The 18,956-nt window shown below is 36.8% G+C and overlaps 1 long non-coding RNA gene across 1 annotated transcript; it reads right to left on the minus strand.

Moving 5' to 3' along the window:
• Nucleotides 1-217: 217 nt before the first annotated feature.
• LOC122489776 lies at nucleotides 218-13,507 on the minus strand. Its single transcript, XR_006298999.1, has 4 exons — nucleotides 13,443-13,507; nucleotides 9,833-9,945; nucleotides 8,125-8,181; nucleotides 218-874 (listed from the first exon to the last, which is right to left on the minus strand). It is a non-coding gene; the product is annotated as an uncharacterized LOC122489776 (long non-coding RNA).
• Between the last annotated feature and the right edge of the window lie 5,449 nt (nucleotides 13,508-18,956).

Raw genomic sequence — 18,956 nt, forward strand, 5'->3', positions numbered from 1 at the left:
TACTCTCATGGCTTGCTGGTTTTCTTTAGTGATATACTTGGATTCATTTCTTTGTATTTTTTGTATTTCTATTATCAGATTTTGACTTGTGGTTACCATTAGGTTGATGTAACATCTTATGCATATAGCACTCTAAATTTTTTAATCATTTTTTAAGTTTATTTATTTATTTTGAGAGAGAGAGAGAGAGAGTGCATGCACAAGCAAGGAAGGAGCAGAAAGAGAGAGAGGGAGAGATAATCCCAAAAACAACAAAAGAAAAGTAGTGGCCTTATGAAAAAGAGGTCCTGCAGTGCCCTGCAATGTAATGCCCCGTCGGCCAGAACCACTTCTGATGTCTCCTATGTGTGTTGCATGCTTTCTGTTGTGCTGGTTGTGCTGCATTTGCTTGCAGTCTAGTCATGTAATGACTTTTTTTGTCTGTTGTGGGCAGGGTTTGGTCCCTGTGTTATTAGTGGGCCAGTCTGGGGCTGCCTTGGACTTGAGTTTAGTCAGATCAGGTATTTGCCAGAGCTGCAGTCGTACCAAATTCCAGGGCATTCTCCTGAGTTGTCCCTTGAGAATCTTTCACTGCTGGGAGGGGCCTACAGTCACACCAGATGTCTGCCACCACCACTGCTGGGGCCACAGTCATACTGGTGTATGTGGTTATCTTCCTCTCTCCCTGAGGCAGAAGTCACTTTGGAGTGGTACTAGCCTTTCTCAGGGCTGCTTGCACAATGCCAGGCTTGTGGTGCTGCTTTGATGGACTCTTGCCAAGAGTATGTTGGAGGGAGCTCATCCACAGGAGAACATGGTGGCAGGGTATTCTGCAGGAAGCTGGGGAGAGAGTGCTTGTGCTGAGCTGGTTCTGGCAGATGTCCGTGTATCCAGGCTGGGGGGGAAGGAGAAGGAAATGTTGCCCCCCAGCTGTTGTGTTCTTGGTGACATCTCCCAAAGATCCCTGCCCCTCCAACACATGGCTCTGATATTAGTAAATATATCTTCCTGTATACCTCAAGTGTTTTTCAAACTTCCTCTTCTATGCTATATCTCAGCAGGACTGTTCATTGTACTGTCCCTTTAAGGGAAGAAACTCAATTTTTATCACCTCTGGCTCTCTCAGAGCCATGCTCACTGATTTTTAAGGTTCTAAGTGTTAAGCCTCACTGATTGTAAGAATTTGTGACATTAGGCCACTCTGATTTTCAAAGCCAAATATTATAGGGATTTGTCTTCCCCAGTGTGGGTACCTGCTGCGTGTAGAGTCTGCTCCCCTCTCCTCTCTGCACCCACAGCATCCCTCCTTCCTGGAGATAGTCTAGCATGTCAGTTTGCCTTCTGACTGCATCTTTACCCTTCCTACCCATTTCAATGTAGCCTCTTCTTGACATTTTGCTGTGAAGAATCTGTCCTGTCAGTCTTCAGGTTGTTTCCTGGGTATTTACACCAAAGTGGGTGTTATCTAGTTGTATCCATGGGACAAGGTGATTTTAGGATCCTCCTACTCTGCCATCTTCCCTGGAAGTCTGAGGTCATGATTTTTAGCTCTTTGATGGGAATTCAGAGAATGGGCAGAGGAGGAAATGAGGAGTGCTTTAGGAATGGCAGGTAAGTCAATTTACACACTGAACTACAGACAATGTGTTGACTACAAAACTAACAGTTCCTTGGATTCAAAGGAGTTTTTCTTATGGTTTTAAGAAGAGAGGCATATTAAAAAAGCTGGGGTTTGTGTTGGCAGAGGATGGAAAAAGGATTTTGTGAAGGAATGTTGGTGACTGTGTGTGCTCTGTAAAATAAATTTTAATAAATGCAAGTAAATAAAGATTTGTACTCTTTCCAAATTATGTCAGGGTCTCATGCCTGGTTTATGAGAAATAGAATATACCAGTACCAGGGAGTAAACTGAGGAACTTCAACCTAAGCGAAGAGTCAGAAGACTCCTCACTGAGATTATGACATCTAAACTCAAATTTAAAGTTGAGTATCCAGAAGAAGGCAGAAATCTCAGAGGAAAGGATCACTTTAAGAGGCCCGAGAAAAAGTCTGCAAAGTACCTTAAATCAAGAAAAATAAATGTAGTTTTCTGAAGAATTCAGATATGTATCAGTGAGTTTATTAGAAGGAAACTATGGTTTAGGAAGTGGTCAGGACATGATATACACATTAAGACATGCATTTTAACATAGCGTATGGATTAGATTTGAGGCTGTCCCTAGAAAAGGACCTAGTACTTGGCTTTCTTAAAAAAAAAAAAAAAAGCTTAGAACTACATGGAATTTTTCAACCTTGCATACTGTATAAGGACTAGATAAAAAGATATTGTTTATGGATAGTAAGACTCAATATTGTTCAAATATCAATTCTTCTCAACTTAATCTATAGATTAAATGCAATCTCAATCAAGATCCCAGAAAGATATTTTGTAGATATAGACAAACTGATTCCAAAGTTCATATATAAAGGCAAAGACGTGGAGTAGCTAACACAATAAAATGAGAGGAAATCTATGTGACCTTGTGTTTGGTGATGAGTTTTGAGACACAACATTAAGTGCATGATCCATGAAAAAAAATTGATAAATTAGACTTTAATAAAATAAAAATTCTTGGCATCAAAGCATATAAACAACAAAGTGAAATGGCAACCCATGGTTAAAATGGTAAGTTTTATGTTATGTGTATTCTACCACAATTAAAAATAATTTTAAATTTAAAAACTTCTATGAAAGACATTGCTCTAAGAATAAAAAGACAAGCCATAGACTCAGAGAAAATATTTGCAAAACATATATCTGATAAAGGACTTGCATCCAAAATCTACAGAGGATTCTTAAAACTCAACAATAAGAAAATCAACAACCTAATTTTTAAAAGAGCAAAAGAAAAAAAAAGAGCAAAAGAAATGGATAGGCACCTCACCAAAGAATATATACAGATGGCAAATAAGCATATGAATAGATTCTCAATGGCATGTCACTAAGATGATGCAAATCAAAACAATGAGATGGCATTACATATTTTTATAAAGGCTAAAATTCAAAATACTTGAAATACCAATGACTGGCAAAGATGTGGAGCAACAGGAATTCTTATTCATTGCTTGTGGGAACACAAAACCCAATAGCCACTTTGGAAGACAGTTTGGAGGGTTCTTACAAAACTTACCAGAATCGTATCACATCGTCCTGCAATCCCTATCCTAGGATATTAACCCAACTGACTTGGAAACTAAGTCTTCACGGAAACTACAAAAACTCCAAACTAATTTGCAGACAGAAATCCTGCCTGGGCCATTAGTAGAAGGAATTATCCTCCACAATACAGAACCAAAGCCTTTATCTTGCACACAGATAAGACCCAAATTCACAGTATCCATAAGGCACAGAGACCTTGAATAAGAAACTAGCATATAGGTCCCAAACTGGTTGACCCAACCGGGTCCTGCTAACAATGAAACGGCAACATGTAAAATCCAAGAAATGTCCAGGCCTTTTAGAGATGAAACTCCCAATGGAGACAAGCTTAGGAAAAGCCATAAATGGAGAACTCATACTTTATACTAAGGAAATAAAGATCAAACAGGCAAGAAAGAGATTTTTAAAATATGTTTAAAATATTCATAGAGATCAAGGAAGCAAGAGAATCCATGAAGAACAAAGATCATTTTATGAGGAAAAAAAAAAAAACCACAGATGTATTTGAAAAGGAACCAAATGGAGATTCTGGAAATAAAAATGGTCAATGAAATTTTAAAAACTTTAATAGATAAGTTAAGGAGCAGGCCTACTAAGAGACCAAACCAAATCAGTTGAGAACTGAAAATGTCTGCTCTATTACTCCAGCAAAAAAGATGACTGCTTGAATAGGGCAGTGGCAGTGAGAGTAGAAATAAGTGGAGAAATTTAAGAAGAACTTTGAAAGTAGAATCAACAAGATTTGGTAATGAAGACTCCAGCCTCCCAATATATTCCTTCCTGACTTAGAAGAGAAGCATTGTGGCTGTGGTTTGAGCTGATGTGGTAGCTTCTTCTTAATGCCTGGCCTGTGGTAAGCACTCACTGGTGCTGTTGTTCATTGTATTGTTGTTTTCATTTTATGATTATCACCATTAAAGTTGATAGGAACAGCTGAAAGGTAAAGAAGGAGGTGTTGAACCTCCTACTAAGGAACATGTTATTGCTTTCCCACTGTCCAAATATTTTATAGGAAAGCTTGGTGTTAGAGCTGCTCTGCTTCAATCACATTGCAAAAAAAAAAAATGAGTGGAATATGAAATAAACCAGGTAGCTCAAAAACATATATCATTGTATGTAACCATGCACAACATGATTAAGAAAGCAACCCAAATCAGCACTGGAAAGACGGAATTATTAAGTCAGTGACACTGGCACAGCAGTGACAAAGAGCAATGACACACTATTATCACTTCACCATGCTGACACAATTTTAAAATTTAAAAAGCACATGGGAAAAAATTGTAACAAAATTAAAAAAGATGCAGTTTCAAAGATTTCTTTTAAAAATATGCAGAGAGGCACCCGGGTGGCTCAGTCAGTTAGGTGTTTGACTCTTGATTTTGGCTCATGTCAAGACCCCATGGTGGTGGGATCAAGCCCCAAGAGGGGCTCCACACTGAGTATGGAGTCTGCTTGGGATTCTCTCTCTTTCCCTCTGCCCCTCTTGTCTGGCGCTTACTCTTTCTCTATCGTGGTCTCTAAAATACATTTTTTTAATTAAAAATTTTTAAATATGCAGATGTGGGTTTTCTGGAAAAATTTCTCATCAAAGTAAGAAATAACTTTTATGGGAATATGCAATCCTCAACAATGTGCAGTAAAAATAAGCACACTCTTACATTGCTGGAGGAATAATAATACATATAGCTTTAAAAACCCCGTCAGCATGTTTTAAGAGGCCTAAGAACATTTATGCTTTTTAGTGTAATAATTAAAATCCCAAGAATTTACTCTAAGAAAACTGTAGAAATAGAGAAATACATGCATTGCAATGTTGTTTATAATAGCAAAAACACTGGACACAGTCTAAGTAGTCAATCAAAAAGGAGGGGTTGTAATACATGGCATGGTTATTTTAGATTATTACATGGCCATAAAAATCTATTAATAAGCAATTTTTAATAACTAATGTGCTGATTATTCTCCATTTGCTCCCCATTCTGCCAGATCCATTCTCTCCCATTCTCTTCCTTGATCTGTCCTCTGAGAAAATAACTAGTACAAACTGCATCATATAGATTCTTTGTCACTTCCGTTTCCACGGAGCTCCAGAAAAACATAATGTCTTTCCTTCACCCTTGGAACCCAATAGCTTCCTGTTGCTGCTAGCCTCTGATGCCCACCATCCCTTGTCCTTAATCCTAACCACACTTCTCTATAGAGCCGCTTCATGAAAGTCTCTTCGTTAAAACCTGAGTAAGTTTCCTATCCAGAGATGAGATATATGTGAACTCTTACATCATAAAACTGCATAGTCTCTATGATCTAATGTGAAAATACATAGAAACACTTGTTAAGAAACACACAAACGTGGAGACAAGCTTCTTCTGAGAAGTATGAATAAGACACATTTCTTTCATTTGTTTTCTACTCCCCAAATTTTTTACAATAAATAATGTATAATTTATTAAATGCAATTATTATTAAATTACATATAATTCTTTTATGATAGAGTAACAACTCTAAAAATTAGATGAACATATTTTAAATATACCTCTTCTTTTTAAAAGTGAATGAAGTTGGCTTTTTTTGACCTTCAATAGATTTTCAAGAGGTCACTGTTCTTTTATAGAAGGATTCCAAGTCCTGTTGTCCATATCAAAATAAATATTTTTGCCAGAAATTGTTCTTACTTTTCACTTTTGACTGAGGCCTTTTTATTCTTAAAAGGGTAAAATGTGGCATCTAATTTTGTCTCTGCTTCTTTGGGGAGAGGAACTTTAGTATATTGCTACTAAAGACATTTTCATCACATCTAACCTGGCAAGCTTCCCTGTATTCTTCACTTTCTTGGTGTTTAGAGAGCTCAATTAATGTACTTCTGCTAACTTTGTTGTTGCTGTTGCTGTTGTTACTCACTTCCTTGCTAGGAAGATGGGGTGAAGTTTCTGACTGGAAGCATAAGAAGAATAACTAGATATCCTCTATCCTCCTGTGTCTCTCAAAGCCCGTCCCCTGCAGAGACCATGCATCTTCCTTCACTCTTTCATGCTGGAAGTGGTACAGCAGTCAGCTCCGGTGAGTGTGGTGAAATGAGATCTACCCCAAGTCCAGTGCTTTCTGTAAATGGATGAGGTTGCCCAAATCCTTGGATCCTGGTGGCAGGCCCATTTGGCTAATGGACCTAGAGCCACAATCTGCACCCTGACCTTTAGCAGTGACAAAGGCGATATCTTGCCTGACATATTTACTCATTTGTTTCATTTCTCCAATCATTTAGTAATTATGTGGGAAAGAGAGACGTTATTTGTTGGTGGCCTCCTCATAAACTGCAAGACATACTTTTGTTTTACAATTATAAGTATATACATACCACTTTGACTTGACAATAAAGCCTTCTGGTTGGTTTGAGTTTTGCTATATGTTGCTGTAACTTGGATGCCAAAGGGCTTCACACCATTCTTAATTTTTTTTTTTTAATGTTTATTTCTGAGGGAGAGAGAGAGAGAGAGCAAGTAGGGGAGGGGCAGAGAGAGAGGGAGACACAGAATCCAAAGCAGGCCCCAGGCTCTGAGCTATCAGCACAGAGCCCAACTCAGGCTCGAACCCACAAACCGTGAGAATATGACCTGAGCTAAAGTCGGTCGCTTAACTGACTGCGCCACACAGGGGCCCCAGGCCTCACACCATTCTTAAACAGTCCATTCTTAAACAGTCCATTCTTAAACGAGTAAACAGTAATTTCTTAGAGAATCCAGAAGGTCAAACAGCAGAAACTAAAAATAAAAATAAAAAATAGAGTTTAGATCCTTTGGGGAGCTGGTAACTCCCATACATCAAGAGTAGGAATGCAGGGGCACCTGGGTGGCTCAGTCGATTAAGTGTCTGACTTGGGCTCAGGTCACGATCTCACAGTTCGTGGGTTTGAGCCCAGCGTCTGGCTCTGTGCTGACAGCTCAGAGCCTGGAGCCTGTTTCCGATTCTGTGTCTCCCTCTCGCTCTGCCCCTCCCCTGTTCACGCTCTGTCGCTGTCTCAAGAATAAATAAACATTAAAAAAAATTTTTTTTCTTAAAATTTTTTTTAACATTTATTTATTTTTGGGACAGAGAGAGACAGAGCATGAACGGGGTAGGGGCAGAGAGAGAGGGAGACACAGAATCGGAAGCAGGCTCCAAGCTCCGAGCCATCAGCCCAGGGCCCGACGCGGGGCTCGAACTCACAAACCGCGAGATCCTGACCTGAGCTGAAGTTGGATGCTTAACCGACTGAGCCACCCAGGTGCCCCAAAAAATTTTTAAAAAAAAGAGTAGGAATGCAGTTACTCAGCTGTATGCAGATGTTCCCTTTCCTCTTATCCTTTTAGCCCTGGAATCCCAAAAATGTTGGCAAAATAAGTATTCTATATTATTCTTTTTAAAACTTTATTTTCTGACACAACTCAATAATACAACACATAGGAGTTAGGCAATCAGGCCACCCTAAAAAAACAACAGATATTTCTTCTAAATATCAAGATAGCAAATCAGAGGCATTATTGCCTTTTTAGTTCCCCATATCTTAAGCATTAGTCATTCAAATAATGTCAAAATCTTTTATAAGTATTTCTATTAATTCCACTTGAATAGATCTTCATTTAATGAGCCACTGTGCACCCTTATTTTCGTCTTAAATAAAATAATTTTAATGAAATAATTTTGTGTCAATTTAGATTTTATTGTTGCTATTATTAATACTATGTTTTAATGTTATATTCATTATGTGATCTGTTAATAAAAATATGCTAAAGGCAATCCATTTGTTTCAGAGTTCATGAAAAACTGGTATATTCTGGTGACAATTTGGCAGCAAGAGATCATTTAGCAAGGACATACTTTACACCATATGATGAAGCATGATCATTCTGCTTGAGTGGAATGGATGAAAGATTGTTCATTAATCCTACAAAAATGTATTAAGTACTTACCATGTGTCAAGTACTGTGCTCCTTACTGGGGATACATTGTCTCTGCTTTAATGGACCCTAAAAGAAAAATTATACAAATGATATACATTAATAGATGATCACACAAATAATTATATAATGATAGATTATGAAGCATACAATAAATAAAAATTTATATTGTGACCAGGATTGTCAGGAAAATGTAAGGAAATTTGATAGATAGGTTAAATAAACTCTTTGCCCTACAGTTAATAAAAGTTTTCAGCCTCTAAAATGTACTTCTTGCCTCTAAATTGAATCAATATAGGAACTTGGAATTTTTATAATCAACTCTTTAAAATTCTTTAAAATTCATCCAAAGACAATTATATGAGAAAAACAGTTTTGTCAATGTTATAGACATTATGATCCAGATATCAGGACACCAGACCTGCATATATGACCCTTCCTAAACTCCAATGGGAGCCTTAGGAAAGTAACTTTGCCTCTGTGGAACCCAGTTGCTTGTCTTGCAAAATGAAGTATTGGCCAGGTCATCCTGAGAACCAAACCAATCTAAATTCTCTGATCTATAATTTAAGAGAAATATTCTCTATGACTACAGAATAAGTTTGTGCCTGTCATATAGAAATTACCTGTCATAAACAAGCTATAAGAATTTGATGTTAAGTGAAAATACAGAATTGGATCCCTTTAGTACTTTATTAATATATTACTGTGTAGACATACTACATAGGTAAAAATAACAATTGCTTCCTGTTGTGAATATAGCATCTGATTTTCCCAGTATATAGTTTCCCACAGGTACATCTGTTCTCTAATGGAAGTTGGGGTGACACATACTAAATAATGACCAGCTCAATAATATTGATTTATATATAAATAGTAGCCACCCCAGATTTTTCTCTTCCCCCAGAATAATGTAATAACCTGCTATACATACTTGTGGAAACACTCCATTTCCTCAAAATACAAAGAACATTTGTAACTACCTATTTAATGTCTTTCTTCTCCACTAGACACGGTATCTTATTCACTGCTGCATTAACTTTTGATGCATTAACAACCAACCAAACCTAGAGTCTTAAAACAACAAATCTATTTCTTCTTCACCATTTTGTGTTGACTACATTTGACCCAACTGGACCCAGCTGGGCTTAGCTAAGCATAACTCTAGGCTGTGTAAGTTTGTATCTGCTCCACATATTGCTCATTCTGGAACCAAGGCTGAAGAAACACTGACATCATGCAGTATAGTTTAATGAAAAATGACAATAATGCAAGAAGAGAGGTGCCTGGGTGGCTCAGTTGGTTAAGCGTCTGACTGAAGCTCAGGTCATGATCTACTGTCCTGTGAGTTCAAGCCCCCTGTCAGGCTGTGTGCTAACAGTTCAGAGCCTGGAGCCTGCTTGGGACTCCATGCCTCCCTCTCTCTCTCTGACCCTCCCCTGCTCATGCTCTGTCTCTCTCAAAATAAATAATTAATTAATTAAACATTAAAAATGTTTTAAAAAGCAACAAAGCAAGAGGAAATAAATGGATGGTGGATTCCTAAGTCTTATTTAAGAATGGTCAAACAGTTGCTCCCACCCTCATTTCATTGGTCAAAGCAATCACAGGGACAAGTGCAAAATCAATAGAATGGTGAAGTATACTCTCCTCCATGACAGGGAAAGAAAGATGAATTAGTGAACAGTAATGAAGTCTGTAACAGCTGCCCTACACTTACCACTTAACATAGTCCATGGCACATAGTGGATGTTTAACCTTTGTGAGGAATTCATAAAATTGTATAATATGTCATCCATCTTCCCAAATAAGTCCATATTCTCTTGTCTTTCTCTGTAATACAAATGTATTTTCCCTCCATGTTAGAAACTTTAATACTTTAATTTTTCCCAGATTCAGTATGGCCCAGGAAACAGTTTGTCATCATATCCCTAGTTCCAAGTTCACTGGCTTTCATATAGTCAATGTTCAACAAGTATTTTTTTAGATGAACAAAAAATAATAATAATAATAAAGGAATGAATGAGTCCGTAAGCCAAATGCTAGATGTGGGGGGTTTTTTGTTGTTGTTTTTGAGGAGATTTTTTGTTGTTCATTTACACATAATAAAGCTAAATCTGACTTCTAGTAAGTGTTAAATCCTAAGGTGTTCTAGCATTACTTTCCATATAAATTTAGAGAGTACTCCTTTTTGTGAACTCTATTTAAGTGTTATGGTATGCTACTTAGAATTAGTTTTGAAAGTTAAAAATACTCCTACTGAGATTATATGGGCACATGGAAATGGTCTTAAAGACCAATGAATTTCAACCCTCATACTTTAAGGATGATTATCGTTATCTTTAATTTATTATTCACTATCTCATGAAGGTATTTTGTTTGGATGTATTTGTCATTACTTTTCATTAAAAATGCTTTCATGTATCTATTATACCCAAACCTCTGATATACATGATATATAAGAAACAGTTTCTTTTATTCAGGTTTTTCTATCTGCTTGAGTAGATATGCTATGTTTCAAGACAGCTACAGTAATATTTGTGAGTACCAAATAAGTAAAACATACCCACAGGAATTTAGATAAAAGAGATAAGGTCCTACAAGAATGATTAAGAAAATCTCATGGAAGAAATACAATTTAATTGAACCTAAGAAAATGAGTAGGATCTCCATAAGTGAATTAGAGAGGGAGGATATTTTCAGGAGAAAGAATATAATAAATAAAAAAGCAAAAGGTATAATTCAGCAACATCAAGAAAGTCAGAGTTAAAGCTGTGTAGGGAGATAACTAAAGATAAGGCTGGAAAAATAAGTAGAGAACAGATTGTGAATGAAGACATAAAATGGTGAACTAAGGATTATCAATTTCATTTTGTAAGCATTGTAGAGCCAATGAAGTTTTTTCACGAGGGAATGTACCACAATGAGTGTATTTTTAGGATTATTAATTTGGCAATAATATAGACAATGGATTCGGTGAAGAGTATCACAGAGGCAATTTAGGAGAATGTTTCCATCACTGAGGTATGAAGTAATCACACATAAATGAAGGTGGATGGCTGTAATGTAAGAAAGGACTACAGAGTGAGTACAAAGTCAGATGTACTGGGACTGAAACAAAGATCTGTATGGCATAGTTTCACTGATGGCCTTGGAATTCAGATCAGAGAACACTGGGGCCAAAGTACTGAAAGAACATCAAGTTGGGCTTAGATCTAGAATCTGAAAATGGAAACAAGGTCAAGGGCAAGGGTTGGTTACTTCTGAGATAAGCATAATTCCTAAAATATGAACAAATCCAAGAGACATACCTTAGGGGCAGACTATGAGTATTATTAGCCATAGTCCAAACTGAATAGGGCAACTGGATTGTGGATTTCAGACAAGAGAGGCTATACATTCATTAAAAAAAAAAACAGTTAATATTGGACAGAATTTATTAAGTGAATAAACTAATATTGATTCTTCTAGCCCAAACCTAAATTTTTCCCCCACTGGAGAGTATGAAAAATTCAAAATAGTGTTTGTAGAAGTAATGGAATGGTAACATTTGATGTTGCCATGCAGCACAGCCTGAATATAGACAGTCCATGCACCTGAGTACTAGGATTCGAAGCAGAAGGGACAAGATGATGGTAATTCACTTCAGGGAGATGAATTTTACATGGTTCATGTTGAAACTTAACTTATGAATTCTTATCAAGTAAAGAATAATTTATATGGTCTTTGACAGCCAGCCATGTATTCTTAATCAAAGAAAGGCATGTTCCATATTGTTAATGTTATTCAGATTATGCAATCTTGAATTTTCCCATTATTACACTAGCAATTTTTTCTGTAGTAAGATTTCTAACATGAAGTAACAAACATGCCAATAAGCCTATATACACAGAGAAACAGAGGGAAGAGTGCTGGAGTGGTATAGCAGAAGGGGGGGGGGCAGAGAAATAGAAAAAAAAGAAGAGGAGGGGTTGGGGGAGGAAGAAGAGGGAGAAGAAGAGGAGAAGGAGAAGATGAAGAAGAAGAGGAAGATGAAGGAGAAAAAGAGAGATGGGAAGAAAGAACTTTTGTATTAGGTTAAGCTGAAATCATTAATCAAGATATAATAAAAGCACAATTTACAAATATAAAGACAATATATCTAAGATATAGTTCCTTCCCAAAATATTTTTAAAAATATTTTCATTGCTTATGGATTATGATTTCACCACATAATATTATCAAGTGATGAACTTTTTCATCTACAAGTTTGTTCATTTGTTGTATGATTCATAGCCCCAATACACAGAAGCCTGACTGCTATGTCACTGAAGGGGAGACTTGAGATGCAGCCCTGTGCCTTTGTTCCTTGAAAACTTGTCAGCAGATACCGAAAAAAATCATATATGTTTTACTTGCCTCTAGGTACCAGGATACCAAAAATAAGATTTCTTCTTGTTTGTAAACTAAAAGTTTTTCAGTGTAGAATATGTAATGACACAAGAGTTCAGTGGCAAGAGAAACCATTTATTATTAATGATCGCAGAACTACCAAAACAATAAAATATAACAAGGGCAGTAGGTTTCAAATATGTGGCCATCTACGAGATGTTTAATGCAGATGAAAGCAATATAGTATATCTGTGGTCACTGTCAATAACACATTTCTCTGAAATAAAACTTTCATTCGCCTCTCATTCTCTACACATACCCAACCTCCAAAACACTTTTTACTTATAATCATTTCTACTATTTGGAGTCCTTCTGTCAAGTTTCTAATTCTATAAATCTCTTCCACCTTGATCTCTCTTTTGGTTTTGCTTTTTCCAAATGTGGGTAAGAGAGGTTGTGTGTAAGAAAGAAAATTACAAAATGCACCAATTTCAAGATTGAATTGTTGCTTTCTTGCCTCTCCACCCCAACCTTAAAGCTCACCAGCAGCATTAATGCTCCACGATTAGGAGACAACAGCAAAAACGTAGCGAATATGAATTGTAAGTCAAGGGAGAAAAATCTAATGAACTCTGCCCAACTGAAACTGTCATCTCCTAAAACAGTCATGAGAGTCGGAATCTCCTGTGGAATTTCATAAAAATAAATATTCTTTGGGAACTACTCCCACAGAGATTCTGATTCAGTACGTCTGGTGAAAGGCCAGAAATGTACATTTTTAACATGCTCTCCAGGTGAAACAGATGGATGGCCCTACACATTGCAATAATTATTCTAGAAATTGCAGGAATAAATACTTCTCATTCCTCATTTGACTAACAAAGAATAATTGATAGTGGAATTGATAGTGATGGAGACATAGGGAACAAAGGTCCAGGTAATTATAAAATTTACAGTACCTGAGAGGACAACACAAAGCCAAAATTAGACCTTGTCCTTTGACTTTAGGGTTTCAGATCTCCTGAAAAGTAAGAGAAAGATAGATTGGATTGTGGGAGCTAAAAAACCACACACCTGTCAGGTTGCTGCCATATATACTAAAATACAATTGATCACATTCATCCCCATTTTGAGCCCACAACTGCATACTTTTCCAGTTCTTTCACTATTTTTACCATGTACTAATTTACCATTTCTTTCAAACCCAATTCCTTGGTCACCCTTACCTCTAGGTCCATAAGTTTCACTGTCTTCCTTAAATTCCAGCCTCAGAGTCCTTCATTTCACCACGCCTATTGTCAACACCTTCAGATATGTGACATTGTTGCCCACATTATGTGCTTTTACTAAATCCCTAAGCTAAGATGAACACAGTCCTGGCGTCTAGTTCTCTCCCTCCACTGATCACCACTGAAGAAAAACTACACAGTCATGCATATTGATACTATTACAATATATGATTTTTCCCCTCAACTGGGCTTTTAACCCCACAGCAATCCTTTTATATATTTCTAATCAGTGCTGACTCTATTTCCCCACAATAGCTATACTAAATCTTCATCAGTTTGTTTGAAGGCACTATTAATTTTCCCAATGCAAAAAAATAAAATCCATCACACATGAGCTACTTTAACGTTCCATTGCACTATCTGTAAATGCCCATGTCTGCCTCTCTACCAAATACTTACACCTGTATCCATAGCTGTGCTCCTCTTTACCCTATTCCCTCCTATCCCAGAAAAATAAGTGATTCTAAACAAAGCTAACAAATCTATCCTATCTTCTCCAAAGAGCTGTCATTAATTTTACCTTTTTGATCCTTATCCACTTTCTTCATTGCTCCTTTTTTCTTAATATTTTCATGACTATCCCATAATTTTTAAAACACTCACCTAATTTGCATTTCTCCCTAAAACAATCCCTCCTCATTCTCTTACCTTTTATTGGAACTCATAAAATGAGGATTTAAGCTATTTTTTTACATCTTCCATTCATTCTTTAACTCTCTACATTCTGCCTTACTACTCCCATTACTGCTCAATCTTTTTACTCAAGCTGACATTGCTAACATCAGCAATGACCTCCTCATTTACAAATCCAGGGAATGCTTCTCATTACCTATCCCATTTAACTCTGGCACTGACATCTTCTGCTTTTGTGCACTCTTCCTTTGGGCTCTGTCATAGCATTCTCCCTCATTTTCCTTTCATTTGGCTGCCCCTTTCCTAGAGTTGTGGACATGAGCTTTGTAGTCAGACTATTTCCACCATTTACTAACTATGTGACCTCTCTGACCATAGCTCCCCCCACACACATAAAAGGGAGATGATAATAATATATACTTCTTAAGGTGGCCATGAGAATTAAATGACAAATGTGTTATAAATACTTAACGCAATGTCTGAGGAATAGTAATGTGGTACAGTGATTGGTAGACAATGTGGTGTTGATCCATACGTTGTATAGTTGTTATTGATATTAATACTATTGTTATTGTAACTACTCCTTATGTCAAAATTTTTCCACATGAACCCTTTTTTATGTTTGTTAAAATAAACATTTCTGGGCTTTACCCGAAAACCTAACAAATTGGACTCTTTGGAATAGATCCCAGTAATATGTATTTTAAGAAGGTCCTTGGGTGGCTTTTCTGCTTATTAAAGTTGGAGATCCACTGTATTATTTCCTTCTGTTAGTGGGGACCTTGGTATCAGACAGACCAGAGATCAAGTTTAAGGATAAAAACTTGAGTAAATTACTTCCTTCTTAACTTTAGTTTTCATGACTATAAATGTAGCTTAGTACCAGCAACTACATAGACTTGTTGAGAAGAGAAAACTTGATAGTGTGTATAAATGGTCTAGCACACTACTCTTTATACGACCACTCAACAAATATTTATACTATACCCCATTTTCATCTTCTGTCAAAAGGTGAAAATAGCATGAATGTGATATAAAGAATAAATCCTCTCCCACCCTGTATACCTACCCTCCAGGATGTATCTGTGTAAATCTCTAATGATAGAGTTTTAGTTGCCTTATTTACTGGGAAGTCCAGTAAGTGTGACAGTAAATTAGAAGGCAATAGAGCAGAGAAAAAGTGTAAGTATGGCAGTAACTTAGAGCCAATAGACCAGGAAAAATGGAATGAAGTTAGAGTGTCAGGTATTATGAAATAAATTTAAAGTAAACCAGGCATTTTGGCAGGTAGGTCCCATCCAACAATGAATATTGTTCATGTGTCAAAATCTCCAGCACAATCAGCATTATGTTTGCTAACATAGGAAATCCAAAGAGTTCTAGATTTGACCTCTCCCACAAGGACCTAATTAATATCTAATTGGCTTAGAAGACTAAAACACATGAAAAATAAGATGCAAATGTAAGCCATATTTTTCTATTGAATTAACATATAATCAGCACTTATATATATAAAGTCATACTATTTGCTAGAGGTGATTCAGTTGCTTAACCATATTACAAACAAGTAGTCAAGAATGATAATCTGTATAGATAATATAATACTGATAACATAGATAATATAAGTGGGTTAATATGGAAACAGCCCCTCTCAAGTTTCCATATTAGAATTTCTGTAGTACGACCCTTTTTTAAGTTTATTTATTTATTTTTGAGAGAGAGAGAGAGAGAGAGTGCAAGTGGAGGAGGGGAAGAGGGAGAGAGGGAGAGAGAGAATCCCAAGCAGGCCCCACACTGCCAGTGCAGAGCCTGACACAGGGCTCAATCCCACAAACCATGAGATCATGACCTGAGCAAAATCAAGAGTTGGACGCTTAACCAGCTGAGCCACCTAGGCACACCTGTAGTACCACACTTTTAAATTCTCTTCCAGTTTAATTGCTCTGGGTTTGGGGGGGGGTGGAAGTCTTTGTATGACTAAGTATGAAATTAAGTATATTAATTTCTCCTTTCAGTTGTGAAAGAGAAGAAACATTGCTGAAATAATCATGGACTGCTCCATGGAAAAATCAGGAACTGAGCTGGGACCTGAAATAAGGCTTGGAAAGCTGAAAAAGAAGACAGGGCTGCACTCAGACCAAGGAAACATTAGCAAAGGGAGGGGGTTAAGAATGAATATGGTATGTCCATGGAATAATAAGAAGGCCAGTAGGACTTCAACAGTTCCCTAAAGTCATGTTACATGGAGAGGATGTGAGTGGATATGGAGAGACTCAGAAGCCTGACAAGGAATGTAGACTTGCTTCTATGGAAATAGGGTCACTTTTTAAAAAATGAAGACGAAACAATGAATAATATTATTCTGTTAGTCATGTCCATTGACTCCACAACTGGCCACTTGCAGTTAACACAGTCAAAGCCAAATGCTAGGCATTGCAGGAAATAAAATTGAATAAGACATAGTACACTGCTCTCAATGCCACTGAAAAATTAGGACATAAGATAATGACAAAAACAATTATAATCACAGCAGAATATAAATGCTACCAGAGAGACACATGATATTACTACGAGAGGAAGTAGGCAGCTTATGAATAGCAGTAACTCATGATATTTGAATGGGACCTTGAAGGATAGGTGTTATGTAGGTAAAGATAAGAATAGAGAATTTCTGGGAGGAAAATAGTATTAGAAGAAGCTGCTCATTTCAACAAGCATCGCCTGCCCACTGTGTTCCAGGTCCTGGATTGATACTGGGGTATAAAGTAGCATCATAACCTCTGCTCTTAATTGCATAACACAGACGAGCAGAGCACTTGTTCTCAGGGACATTTGGGGAGTTCCATTCATGCAAAGCCTTTATATATGAGGAAGTAATGGAATGAAACTGGGAAGACAAATTGAACCAATATATTAATGAAAGTCTTAAATGCCAGGTTATGGTTGCATTGGAAATCTGTTGCTATAGTTTTTACCAAGGGAGGGGAATTATGAGAATTATATTTTGGGCAGTGTAAGCTGGGAGGAATGCATAGAATAGATTTTAAAGGAAGAGATTTTAAAACCAGGAGGCTATTATTACCCTAATAAAGTATGGAGTGATAATAGCCTGGGATAGCTGGTGACAGCAGAGTATAACAAGAATATGTTAATGTTCTAGTCATTTGCTAAGAGTTTCCCTGAATAATCTCACAAAATCCCTGTTGCAGGTGCTTTTATTACTTCCTATTGACAGATGAGTAAACTGAGCACAAAGACATTACAGAACATGCCCATGTTCCACAAATTCAAAATGATGAAGCATAGGCCATCTCCAGAAATTGCACTTTTTAACCACTGGCTATGGAGTCAAAAAAACACCTAAATTTTGAACTTGCACATCTAAGTAAAAAATAGCTCAATTAACAAATACAAGGAGGTTTTAAATACTTTTTTCACTGAAAAACTTTACCAGCTTAAAAAAAAGTTGTATCATCCCTCTCCTAAATCAGACTCACTGAAAGCTTTAGTGGTTTTCAAATTCAATAATAGAATTTTAATAGCAGAATATATCTCAGAGAGTATTTACTCCAACCTCACAACTTTACAGAAAAGGGAACTGAGACCAAGATTAAGGAAATTGCCCAAAGTCAAAAAGCTAGCTAGAGATCAAACACACATTAAAACCCATACCATCTATTTCTGGCCTACTATAATACAGCACTCTGATGTTATCATATAGAAAAGAATACAACGCTTCTGTTATGTTTTTCATAGCAAATATATGGATGACCCCAACATCGAGCATAAAGGGAGAGTAGTTTTTAGTATAAATTCCAGAAATATATATATATAATTGATTGCATAACTACTCACTCAAAATCGCAACAATAAATTGTATTAACAATTAAGCCCATTTTTCATTTTAACAGTTTTAACAGATAAATTTATCTACAACAGTGGATTTTCAGGCAATGATGTCAAGTAGGTCTACTTTCATATCATAATAAATATTTAGTGAGCAAATAAATGAAAATCCATATGCTAATTGTTAACTCTCACAGTGATAAAGAAACACCAGGATTTGTTGGTGTTTTTGGTGTTGTTTTGGGTGGTTTTGGGGGGTGGGGTGGAGAGAAGGTAGAGGGAACTAGGTGTCCAAGTTTGAAATGCATTGCTGTCTTGAGTGTACATCTTTCCAGAAGAACTCTGACTTCCTTATTTTTTCTTTTTTTGGCTCATTACCAGGTGTTTCCCTTTGCAGCACAGCACCAGAGTCGAGCATGGATAGTAAAAGCATGGCCAGACCAATTTGCTCTCATTTATTTTGAGCCATTGCCAGACTCAGAGAAAAAGAACAAAAGGAAGCATATCCTTTTCATGTCTTTTTAAATTGAATGGTCTTCTATGAAATATCTTCATACTATTAAATATGTTAGAGAATGTCCTACATTGATGTAGGCCCAAAATACCTCAGAGAACTCTGTGAGTTCAAGGTTAATGGAATGTGCCAAGAGGGCTACCATACAAGCAGAGAGACCACACTGGGAGGCTCGCAGAGTAATGGTGCAG

Source organism: Prionailurus bengalensis, chromosome B2, assembly GCF_016509475.1.
Source record: "Prionailurus bengalensis isolate Pbe53 chromosome B2, Fcat_Pben_1.1_paternal_pri, whole genome shotgun sequence".
NCBI lineage: Eukaryota > Metazoa > Chordata > Mammalia > Carnivora > Felidae > Prionailurus > Prionailurus bengalensis.